The 10,208-nt window shown below is 44.1% G+C and overlaps 1 pseudogene; it reads right to left on the reverse strand.

The window, feature by feature from the left end:
* Positions 1–6,625: 6,625 nt before the first annotated feature.
* Positions 6,626–8,733, reverse strand: LOC100769557 (annotated as a pseudogene).
* Positions 8,734–10,208: the final 1,475 nt, after the last annotated feature.

Consider the following 10,208-nt stretch of genomic DNA (forward strand, 5'->3'; position numbering starts at 1 on the left):
GATCTCTGTTAGTTCAAGTCCACCATGACCCACACAAAAGTGAACTGTAGCAGAGCTCATCCCTTTGATCCCAGCACCTGGGATCACATGCCTTTAATCCCAGCATTAGGGAGGTATGTAAGACAGGAACAAGGTCACAGAGCTGGCATTCATTCTCCAGCCACATTGAGGAGAGGAAGACATTGAAGTCTCAGGATTGTCCAGCCATGATGAGGAAAGCATAGCAGTCTGGGATTTCAGTCCGGGGTTTGGTGGAACCAGGATTGCCTTGCAGTCTTCGGTAGAGTAGGAGCTAGTGGCTGGCTGCTTTGCTTTTCTGATCTTCAGCTTGAATTTTGAAGCCCAATATCAGTCTCTGGGTCTTTTATTTATCGTGTTACAGATGATGCTGAACATGAATGAATATTAACTACTTTCTACATATAGGGATTTGTACAAGGAAGTGTTAAGATTGAGTAATACAGCCACATCCCTTTCATAGGAATGACAGGGTATAGGTAGTGAACTAAATGCTGATGTGGTATCCCTTTTTGGTACCTGTAATAGTTAATCTTGCCAACTTGATGGGATTTCAGACACTTGGAAACCAACCTCTGAGCATGTCCATGACGGAGTTTCTACATCGGGTTAATTGCAATGCAAAACCCCACCTTCTGTTGGGTGAGGCTGCAGGACAGACTGAAAAAGAGCAGTGTTTCTCCCCCTGCTTTCGTACTGTGGATACAATGTGATCAAAGGCCTTAGGCTCCTGCTGCCAGGACAAACTGCACCATCAAACTGGAAATCAAAAGAGACTTCTCTCCATTGAGTTGCTATCGTGAGGTATTGTGTTACCACAATGGGAAAATAAAAAGTCCTTGGGGTTGGGGAGATGGCTCAGAGGTTAAGGGTACTGGCTGCTGAGTTCAATTCCCAGCAACCACATGGTGGCTCACAAGTACCTATAATGAGACCAGAACCTGTCTTTTCTTTCTCTATGAACTCTAATAAATCAAGCAAGCAAAGCCCCTCTAGATTATGGCCAGATGATGATCAAATTAGTGAGTCACTGAGCTTACTATGACTCTTACAATCCCTGCTCAGAAAGGAAGAAAAGAGCCTTGTGAAAACTCTTCCATAGATTGAGTATAAACTCCCTACCTCTCTCAAGAACTCAAGGCCAACCAATGCTCAAGGACATAGATTTTTGCTTGAGGCAATCTCACTCTGGGTTCAAATGCCGATTGACAGCTTAATAAAAATCACATTCATTTTCCAAAATGCTCTTCCGAAACTCCACATTCTTTTTTTTTTTTTTTTCAATTTTCCAACTTGTTTTCCTCATCCTTAAAAAAATTGTTTCCACCTCCATGCAAATAAACCTGGAAATCAATCTGTTTATTTGGTTGATTTACAAAACATGTTAATGTGCCCGTGGGCATGAATATAGCATAAATTACAAGCTGCATAAGTGACAGTACAATGGAAGCACAAATAAGGAAAAGCTCAGACTCACATGCTACATATTTAATATGTCTTCTTTCTGTTATTAGGAGAAACTCTGTAAGGTTCCGAATTCATTTCTTAGACAGTTGGTAGTCACACTTTTTTTTTTTTTTTTTTTTTACTTCCACCGAATACAAAGGACTTTATGCAAAGACTAACTGGCTGGTGGGAAACAGAGGTCACTATTCTGAAGTAGCCCCAGTGACTGCCTTCAGGTGAGGGAAACGCCTCTTTCAAGTTTGCCTTTTTACTTTTCCATATTTGCTTCTGTGGCTAACGATGCCAAGGACAGCTGCTACACAATGAGCCATTGTTCAGAAGGTGCCATTTAATTTGCATCATGATCTTCTGGAGTTTTGAAGGTTTTCCTGTGAAAACTTCCAGATATTCAAAATATTAATGGTCTCATACTGAAGCATGGATCTGTCTTCTCTAGGCCCCTAGCATATTTCTCTGTGTGGTTTTGGTCCATGCCTTGTACTCCAACCCAGTGGGAATTCCCTGCCACTTCTCCCTTGTAACCTTTCCTCCACATCAATAATGCTGGGCACAGTCTACAAGGAAAAAAGATCTTCTACTCTGAAAGTCAGGTCTCATGTCTCTTTTATTTTACATTTGGCAAGGCAGGTGCAGAGTGTGGTGGCTCACACCATCAATCCCAGCACTTGGAAAGCAGGGCCAGGCAGATTTCTACGAATTTGAGGCCACCTTGGTCTATATTGAGAGTTCCAGGGCAGTCAGGGCTATATAGTGAGCACCTTGTCTCCAACAAAGCAACAAACAAATAAAACCCAGCTGTATCACATTTAAATGGACCCAGTGGCTTTAAATAAAATGGCTTATATGATATTTACCAATAATTAAAATATGTGAATGAGGTTTTCTTTATGTTTTGTGTGTGTGCGTGCGTGTGTGTGTGTGTGTGTGTGTGTGTGTGTGTGTGTGTGTGTGTATACATGTGTGCAGGTGCATGTATAGATATGGTGTGTGCATACATGTAGATGCTAGAGTGCAGCCTTGGGTGTCATTCCTCAGGCTCCTCCTTCCCTCCCTCCCTCCTTCCCTCCCCTTCCCTCTCTCCCTCCCTCCCTGCCTCCATGTCCTTCTGTATATGTGTTTCTCTTATTGGCTGATGAATAAAACACTGTGGCCAATGAGGCAGGCAGATAGGTGGAACTAGGACGAGGAGAATTCTGGGAAAGGTAAAGAACATGATATGTAGCCACAAAAGATATAAGAGGTCTGGACCTCAAGCTCACCTCTCAGTGGCCTAAGCTAGCTGGCCAGTGAGCTGCAGAGATCTTCCTGTCTGCCTGCCAAATGCTAGGAATAGAGCGTATACCATCGTGCCTGGATTTTTCTATGTGTAGTCTGAGAATTGAGCTCAAGTCCTCGTGCTTGCATGGCAGATGCAGACTAAGGTATCTCTCTAGTCCTGAAGCTTTTCTTTTATAGTCAGAAATCATACGGATTCTTCATCTTCAACTTAAACTGATTTTAGATTTGAACCATTAGAACTGTGGGATGATAAAGTCTTTAAAAAAATAAAGTGAATCAGCTTCAAGTATTTCATTATAGCAAACAAAAGCAACCATAAGTAGGTAAATATATTCCCACAACCTGTGGGTGTGACCGTATTTGGAAGAAGCATCTGTACATGTAGAATTACGCCAAGGATCTTAGGATGATATCCTCTGTTGTGCTTAGGTGGGCTCTAAACAGATACCTTGATGAGATCCAGAAGAACGGATGACAGTGATGCTGAAGAGAAGGACACAGGGAGGCAGAGAGCGAAATCATGCAGTGGGGAAGTCTAGTAGCATGGAAAAGCTGAAGAGAAGTGGTGCCTCTCTGAGAACATCTGGAGAGAGCCAGACCCTGTTGGCAGCAGATGGCTGCCCATGAGCAGGTATGCTCTTGTTTAAAGTCATTTGTGGCATTTTTGCTATGAAAGCTCTTGGAAGCCAATGCACCCACTTAAAGAAACAATAGATGGAATGCAAAGAGCCAGATTTCTCATCAATGAATAATACTAGCATCACCTTAAAGGATTGTAAAGAATGAGCTTTGAAAGACCTCAACAGAAAAGAAGTTCTTTCCCGGTTAGACTATCCTGATTTAGCTCTAAGCCTCCCTGGTAGGAGTGGAGGGCCAGGGACATTTGGGGGAAGCCAGCACAGGTTCAAATCACCTGTATTGTTCTGGGTCTTGAGAGGTCGCAGTAACCACACAGTGGAGTTCCCAGTGGGGGCTGGAACTATATTAGTAAGGAGTCCACAGTATAAGCAGATCTGACGATGTTGAGTCACGTTTGGTGAATTGATCTGGGAGACTGAGAGGCCCAGGGCCTGGAAGACACCGCCTATTAAGGTTGTGTGAGCTGGTTAGCCATGGGGGAGCCATCCTTTGGGGTGAAGGCTGCAACTCTGAACTTATTTTGAGAGATTCTTCAGTAGTTGCAGAATGCACTTGCTCCACAATAGACTAGAATCCTGTAGTATCTCCAGTGCAGCCTTGCCTGTGAAGCTGCCAATAGCATCTCTCCTGAGGGACATATGTGGCTGTGCTCCTGTGCACCTCTGGTCATGTTTGCATGAACGGATCGATGCGAAAGCTCATTTAATGTGGCTTCCTATTTAGATACTTCATTTATTCTATCGATGGTTCATGTATTACACTAGCACGCTGTAACTCATGCCTGTGCAAACCTTCTCTAGCACACGGGTGCTACCCAGGTGCCACAGTCCCACAGGTAGGAATGCTAATGAGCACTTGTGCACTACCTGGGGACACTTTCAACAATAAATTCACCCATGAACAGCATCAATAGGTAAAGGCTTTGGAAAGAACACACCCTTACCCTTCAGAGAATCATAAATGGAAGTCAGGAAGCACTTTCATTCACCTCTGGGGACACAGCCTCAGGCAACTCAAAAATTTTTCACCTGCCTTGTTTCTACAAATGGCCATGATAGTGCCACTAATCTTGATTTGGAGACTTGGAAACACATTTTAGCCACAGGGCAACTTTGCAAATGTGGGATCTGCCAATAAGGAAAATTTGATTTGCTTCTTAGGCTTCGTGAGATGCAGATACGATCAATCATATTTTCTTAGCTTGGGAATAATCTCACTAGTTGCATGGAGTCACAGTCCCAACCTGGGTGACTTGTCTCTACATATGAGGCCTAAAAGTCAGCAGACTGTCTAGATTGTGGATGGAAACCTTTAAATCGTGAGTCAAAATATTTTTTTTCTTATTAACTTGTTCACTTTAGCTATTTGTTACAGCATCAGAAAGCTAACACAGACATTAAAATGATGGGCTTATGTTTTTCCTTTTATTGAAAATATTCTTTTTTCTTATATCTTGATTATAGTTTCTCCTCCTTCTATTCCCAAGTCCCTCTGAAAGACCCGCTCGAAATGCCCCTGAGCCCCCTGCCCCGAAGCTGCCGGGGCCTCCCAAGCCTTCACCCCGGCAGGGCTCGCGCCCCCGGCCCGCCCCGCCTGGCACCGCGCCTCGGGGCTGGGGCCGAGCAACGAGCACCAGGTGGGCAGGCCCGAGAACGAGCACCAGGTGGCCGGCACGAGAACGAACACCAAGTGAGCCGGCCTGGAGCCCTGCCCCTGAGCCCCCGCCCGATGAGAAACACTCTGTCCCAAGGTCTCCGCCCCCAAGGTCAGCCATCTGGACGCGGAGGGAGGGGGAATTGAGTCTGTTGTACCAGACACCAGACCTTGAGAATATGCTGATCTGGAATGGCTCTGTGTCTCATTTGAACCATCCAATAGAAATGATTCTGTATTTCGCCTCATTTGAAAGACTCTGTGTTTCACCTCATTTGAATAACTCTGTACTTTGCCTCATTTGAATAACCCTGTATAGCGCCTCATTTACATTGACCAATGGGAATAGCTCTGTACAATGCCTCATTAGAATTATCCAATAGAATCCCTGCTCCTAGCTTGCGCCTTTTTCCCTATATAAGGACCCCTTTCCCTTGGCTCGGGGCGCTTGGCCTCACAGAAGCTAAGTCGCCCCGGGTACCCACGTCTCCAATAAAGCCTCTTGTTTTTACATCCAGTTCGTGGCCTCGCTGATTCCTGGGTGTGGGTCTCCCTCTACGAAAGTACCTCTTCGGGGGTCTTTCACCTCCATACTTCCCTTCTCCTCCAGATCCATTCCCTTTCTGCCTCTCATTAGAAAATAACAGGCTTCCAAGAGATCACAACCAAATACAACAAAAATATATAATAAAATAAAGCAAAAGCTATAATATTGAAGTTGGACACAGCAACCCAACAAGAGGAAAAGAGTCCCAAGAGCCGGTACAAGAGTCAGAGACCCACTGCTTCCCACAGTCAGGAGTGATGAGCATACGTTTGTATGTGTTTTACCATTCTTTTTTTGCTTTTTCATCATTTGTTTTCTTTTTCTTTTTTGATGACTTAAAATGTTTATTTTTTTAAAAAGTTAGTTGCTTTTTATACAGCTACACAAAGTTCTTAATGTTTCTTTGGCAATGGAATTTTACAACACACACACACACACACACACACACATCTTTGCTGAAGAAACACTATTTACCTGTGTGTACATAGTTGACTGACAAAATTCTCTACCATCCAGCACCCTAATTAAGTTTTGAAATAAGATACCTCATATTATAGGCTCTCCAAAAAGAAACAGAAAGACACACACACATAAAACCTGTGTGGCTCAAAGCACAGTATCACGGCCTACCTTCAGGCAGCTGGAAGTAATCACCGAATACAATTAATTTGTGACAAGAAATTGGAAGCCTTCAGTGATTGAAAAAAAGACTTAGCCAGTTCCATTCATCTTGCTGTGGTTCAACTCTGGCAAGGATCACCGCCTTCTGCTCCTCCACATACACCAATGCTTGTGTTTCAAGACAAGCCATCCTGCCCTAAAGCAACTGCAGTGCGGCTTTGAAATGAAGCAGAAAAAAAAACCCAGTGCTGGTGACAGACAGACAGCAACCTCACTTCTTCATTCTTTGCTTTCCAGGACCATGAAGACCTTGGAGTCCCCTATTTTCAAACACTTGTTTGTAGACTATGCAGCAACTTTGTTGTCTTTTTTTCAGAAAGCAGTATGACCAATCCAGACCTTTTAGGGTTGAAAAGCCATGGTTTTCCTATGTTCAAAATCTGCAAACTCTCTTCGCCCGTGACCACCCACCACTGAATTCACCATGAAATCCTCGAGGGACAGTCAAAGTCCTTCATTGCCACATCCTCTGCCACTGTGGAAGCCAAGACCTCCTCTGCCTGGGGAGACCCTATGGTCATGATTTGGACAAAGCTGGATTCCAGTTGTTTTAGCATTTAATTTAGCATTTCTTCAGCCCAGGTTGGTCTTCTTTTTCTATTACCATCACAAGAAATGCTGTCAAAGAAGGGTTTAGTTTTGTCCTAATAGCAGTTGGGTCCAAGAGGATCTTCTTCTTCAGCATTCCCTTTGATGTTTTGAGTATCAACTCTGAAGCCTCCTTTATCTTCACCATTACAGGTTTCTCTTTTAATTTAAGTTTATTATGAAACTCTCTTTTGATTTCTTCCTTGTTAAATTGTGCATTTGTACTTTCAAAGTCAAAGTCTTTCTCAAATTTCATTAGACTATCTCGACTGATAGCAAGCAAATCTTCCCATGCCATCTCAATGACCCCCACATCTTCCCCTTGGAGCAGAAGGAACCTGGAGCTACTTGCCTCTTGCTGTCACTTGTGAGCTGCTCATTTTCTGGCCTTGTAACTCTGTGTACTTCAGCTCATCTGTACTCTTGGTTGTCTGTTGGTTCTGGCTGGTAGATGGCAAAGACCTGGTTGGTACAGGGCTCCTTCTCCTAACAGGTGCTAGAGTAGCTAAGTGGACCGAGGCTGTCTGTATTGCTTGTTCCATGGTTGGGCCTTTGCTCAAAAGGTCTAACTGAGGGCTTGTCGACCTTAGGCTAGCTGTGGTTTTACAGATCTTGTAGCCTGTGTGAAGGCAGAACTAGTTGCACTGCTCTGTGATAATGCACTGCTACCCAATGCTTCTGTTCCAAAGGATGTCAAGAGCTCCCAGCAACACCAATGACTTCAAACTGCTGCCCAACCAATGTGCTCAGACTGAACTGACTGTATACTGGCATCCTGTCAAAGGGTCCATAGGAAACCACTGACTGGAATGAAGAAGCTGAGCAAATGAAAGACTGAACAATAGCTGGATCCTGAGGCAAAGAACACTGGTTTTGGTGCCTCGCAAACAGTGACGTCTTTGATATCACTTCCCTGGAATATAATACACTCAAAGACTTCACCTTGAGGTGGAGTTGGGCTGTCTTCTGTACCGAAGGATCGAACCTTGGTGAGGGCTACTATGGAGTCCTTGGAGTCAGTGGTGTAGAGGATGCCCTTGTAGCAAATCTCCACCTTGAAAATGAGGCTGATCTTGCTGCCGCTCACACTCAGGCAGATCCCATGCTGTGCTCTCTGCTCCACATGCCTGCTCACTCAGGTGGCACCCCACAGCAGCCACCTCAGAACCAACACAATGGCAGCCTGTTTTTCTTTCTTTCTCCATTCCTTTCTGTTCTTTTGAGACATAATATTCCTATGTAGCCCTGGCTAGCCCAGAACGCAAAGTCCTCCTAGCCTGACCTTCCAAGTGATGAGACAATAGATACATACCAACATGCCTGGCACATTTTTTTCTTGTTGAAAAAGACATTGCTTTACTTTGAAAATACCTACATGAGATGAGGAAATATGTTGCTTGATTGAGATATGAACTTTTTGGTGCCACAATAAGGGATATGGTTGAAGCATTGCTGAATAAAATGTATATACTGTCATGGGCAATGGGAATTGGACTTTGTGGTTTAAAAAGTAGGACATAGTTGAGTGGGTTGGGAAGGTGGGATGAATCTGGGAGGAGTAGAGAGATGGGTAAATAATAAAAAGATGCTGTATGATTCTCAAAGAACTAATAAGATATGAGGGGGAAGTGGGAGGAGGGAGCAGGAAGACTCTTGTCTGAGTTTCTTCAACCACATTTTTGCTGGAAGGCAGGGCCTGTGACTGAGGGAGGAGGTGCCAGGCACTGGAGATTCCTCCAGTCCACCTTCCAGGTATTGAACTGCAGACCAGCAACTCACTGGGCTGTCCCCAAGGGAAACGGGAGAGAGACAAAGGGACACAAGCTTACCACACTCCACACCGAATGCATCTCCCTCCCCATCCTCGCCGACTTGTCTGCCGTTGCTGCTGTCTCAGATCTGCAGCAGATCGGATCTGATGGGTAAATTGCCAGCATCTCCTGGACATGATGTCAACCGAAGGTTCCTCTCTAGATTATCTGGAGCAAAGAAGGGTGAGAAACCTCTCAAGGCTTGAGACATGGTGCTTCTGGTATTAGTAAGGTTGCATATCCCTTATCCAAAATGCTTGTGAATCAAAGGGATTCAGGTTGCAATTTTGTGGATAAAAACAAAATAAGATACTTTGAGAATGGAACCTATTCTAGAGTTTATATATTATCCTTCTGTGGTCTTTGATGGAGTTGAAGACAGATAGTTACGGTTACAGTTTTCTTCAGTTATTATAAAAGATAAGTTACCCTTCTTTTTATTTAGACAGAAAAGAGGAGATGATGGGAGGTCCTTCTGTGTATATGATTGTCTTATTGGTTGATAAATAAAGTACTGTTGGCCAATAGGAAAACAAGATAGGTGGGTCTAGGAGTCAAGGAGGATTCTGGGAAAGGTAGGAGAAAGCACAGAGTCACCATGTGAGCCCAGGAAGACAGGATGCTTGCTGCCGGCTTCCGATAAGTCTTATAAAATATATAGATTTATGATAATTAAGACTGAGCTAGCAGATGAGAAATCTTAGTCATTGGCCAAGCAGCATTTGTACCTAATAGAAGTCTCTGTATGTTATTTAGGACCTTAACGTGGTGGTGGGCAGAACTTGGGCGGCCTGGCGGAAAGTGCCCATGTGGCAGCAGGGCTCGGGTGGCTTGGCCGAAAGACTTATTGTTACAGGAATCTGTGTAAACATGCAAATAACTTGTGTCTCCTATGTAAATTATATATGTATGTTGAAAGTAATTTTATACGATAATTTTAGCATACCTATATTTCAACTAACAGCTTTCCTCCTACTACGAGGTCAGGCATGGAATTTTCCCCTAGTGGTGTTATGTGGGTGCTCAAAAGTCTTCTGACAGGAACATGTTATATCCATGCATCTGGGCTGCTCAGCCCACACTTGGAATCATGTCAGCAGGTGGGGCTAATGGGGATGCCTTGGGGCATATTGTTTCTAGAGGAATAGTGTAAGGAACAGATGAGGTCTGGAATGTCTCATTGACATAAACACTCCCTCAGATCCATGGGACTGGCAAGGCCTACAGATGTTGACTGTGTATGCTGATAGTATTGACCACAGCTTCCTCTTCCTAGATGACTGTAGCTTGAGACTGCTTCACTACAGAGACCTCCCCCCGCCCCCATCATACGCCACAGATATTAGCTAACTGGCCTCTCATTCAACAGTATATGATAACCTACCTCCTTATGCAGCAATATATAATAAATGTGCTGTTTCCAGGCTACTGCTGTATCTCCATCAGTGTGCATGCCACACCCATTCTCAGCTTTTCTTCAGTCACATGCTCTCCCACTGAGACATACCACAGCACCCAACCTCAGC

Source organism: Cricetulus griseus, unplaced genomic scaffold, assembly GCF_003668045.3.
Source record: "Cricetulus griseus strain 17A/GY unplaced genomic scaffold, alternate assembly CriGri-PICRH-1.0 unplaced_scaffold_584, whole genome shotgun sequence".
NCBI lineage: Eukaryota > Metazoa > Chordata > Mammalia > Rodentia > Cricetidae > Cricetulus > Cricetulus griseus.